Source organism: Raphanus sativus, chromosome 9 (genome assembly GCF_000801105.2).
Source record: "Raphanus sativus cultivar WK10039 chromosome 9, ASM80110v3, whole genome shotgun sequence".
In the NCBI taxonomy this organism is placed as follows: Eukaryota; Viridiplantae; Streptophyta; class Magnoliopsida; order Brassicales; family Brassicaceae; genus Raphanus; species Raphanus sativus.
In genome coordinates this window covers 14,339,649-14,342,073 of record NC_079519.1, presented here as the reverse complement: position 1 = coordinate 14,342,073, position 2,425 = coordinate 14,339,649, and the positions used below count along the sequence as shown (strand labels likewise).

The following is a 2,425-nucleotide window of genomic DNA, read 5'->3' as shown; positions in this document are numbered from 1 at the left end:
TGCTGTTATCAACGCTGTTCACCTTCTGAGTGCGATCAGTCTCGCGGTTATTATCAGATGAGCTTGAGGCCATGTTCTCAATCAATGCGAAGGCAACATGAGTGGACTGGGTCATGAAATATCCATTACTGGCTGAGTTCAAGGCGTTCCTGTACTCCCAGCCTACTCCATCGTAGAACACTCCCAGCAGGTAGTCTTCCCCAAAACCATGATGTGGGCACTCTCTGCGGTAGACATTGAATCGTTCCCATGCATCGCAAAACGGCTCATCAGCTAGCTGCTTGAAGGTGGCGACCTTCTGTCTCAGAGCTGCTGTCTTTGTTTCGTGTAGAAGTGACTCAAGAAAGCAGATCAGACTTGTTCCCAAGTGGTGAGCGATCCAGTAGGTAGGGAATCTAGCCAGCGAGAAGCCTTCCCATCTGTTGGGGTCAAAAACGGTTATCTCGAAATCAACGGCTAAAAATATTTATCATGCGCAAAAACCTATGTTAAAGTCGATTGTTCTTGTTTTACACGATAAACTTTACGAGAAGACCAAGAAACGGGAAGTGATCTAAGTTTGGATAGGCCGAACAACATGGAATCCGCCTTGAAACTTCAAAAGAGCCCGTTCTCTCAAACCGTGAGGATCCAGAGAACGATCAAAATATCAAATCGAAGCCCTCGTCGAGACGCACGTGCCGGTCCTGGCAGCCGGCGGCTAGCCCCCGTGCTGGGTCTGGCCGCCGGGCGGCTAGCCCCCGTGCTGGTCCTGGCCGCCGGGAAACTTCAAAGAGCCCGTTCTCTCAAATCGTGAGGACCCAGAAAACGATCAACATATCAAATCGAAGCCCTCGTCGAGACGCACGTGCTGGTCCGTAGCTGCCGGGCGGCTAGTCCCCGTGCTGGCCGTGGCCGCCGCCGGCAAGTGCCCGTACTGGCCGGGGCCGCCGGGCGGCTAGCCCCGCGCTGGCCGTGGCCGCCGGGCGGCTAGCCCCGCGCTGGCCGCGGCCGCCGGCGGCTAGCGCCCGTGCTGGCCGTGGCCGCCGGGCGGCTAGCCCCGTGCTGGCCGTGGCCGCCGGACGGCAAGCCCCGTGCTGGCCGTGGCCGCCGGCGGCTAGCGCCCGTGCTGGCCGTGGCCGCCGGGCGGCTAGCCCCGTGCTGGCCGTGGCCGCCGGCGGCTAGCGCCCGTGCTGGCCGTGGCCGCCGGGCGGCTAGCCCCGTGCTGGCCGTGGCCGCCGGCGGCTAGCGCCCGTGCTGGCCGTGGCCGCCGGGCGGCTAGCCCCGTGATGGCCGTGGCCGCCGGCGGCTAGCGCCCGTGCTGGCCGTGGCCGCCGGGCGGCTAGCCCCGTGCTGGCCGTGGCCGCCGGGCGGCTAGCCCCGTGCTGGCCGTGGCCGCCGGGCGGCTAGCCCCGTGCTGGCTCGGGTCGTCGGCGGTTAGTCTTCGTGCATAAGATCTAAGCCCCCGGGACGCCAGAAATCCGTGTTTTGCGACTTTCCGAGTTCCCGCAAACAAAACATTCGTCAAGCACGGCCAATCCTCATAAGGATTGACCCAAATATTATCCAAACTAATTTTACGAAACAATTTCCGTAAAATTAACTAGACAACATTTTGATTAACTCTCGTTAAATAAAAAGCTCGGCAATATTTTACGAAACATCATTCGTGAAGTATAACAAGATCGTAAGCTTCTTGACCTGACCATGGCCGCCGGGCGGCTAGCCCCGTGCTGGCCATGGCCGCCGGGCGGCTAGCCCCGTGCTGGCTCGGGTCGTCGGATGACAAGCTTCCGTGCATAAGTTCTAGGCCCCGGCCATCAGAAGTCTGTACTTTACGTCTTTCCCAAGTTTTCGCGGAACGAATCGTTGAGATTCCGCGTACAAAACTCCCGCTCTTACTCTAAACTAAGATCGTCGCAAACACTTCGGAAACTCGTAAGATATCAACGGGAAGGAAGATCTTAAATTCTTCGTGCGAAACAGTGATGGTTATCTTAAGACACCACTCATATCAACTCTACGAAGGATTGAAGATCTTCCGAAGAAATCGTAGAAAACAACGGAAGTCCTAGAAACGGCCCGAAAGGGACCAAACGCGATCGGACAGTCCACTTACGATTGTCTGAGATAGATACGACGATTTACGTTTATCTTCACATAACAAGATAAATGCTAAATTTCCAGAAGGATAAATGTCAAGTTTCCCGAAGATAAATGTCAAGTTTCTCGATAAACATGAAGGCCGACGAAAATGGAAAAATCCCGCTTCGCGGCCCAAAAGGAGAATAGACCGTCATAAGAAGGAGTATATAAAGGAGCTTTGGGAGAGGAGGAAAGGCAGAGCGAAAATCATTAAGAGAGAGAGAAATCCGAGATTGGAGACCTAGAGAGCTCCTGTTAGGGTTAAGAACTTAGAATTCAGGCGGTAGACTAGCAAGGTAGG

The 2,425-nt window shown here is 55.9% G+C and overlaps 1 non-coding gene across 1 annotated transcript; it reads left to right on the top strand.

The window, feature by feature from the left end:
- Positions 1 to 203: 203 nt before the first annotated feature.
- On the top strand, positions 204 to 310 carry LOC130500482 (small nucleolar RNA R71). The gene has a single exon (XR_008939106.1). It is a non-coding gene; the product is annotated as a small nucleolar RNA R71 (small nucleolar RNA).
- Positions 311 to 2,425: the final 2,115 nt, after the last annotated feature.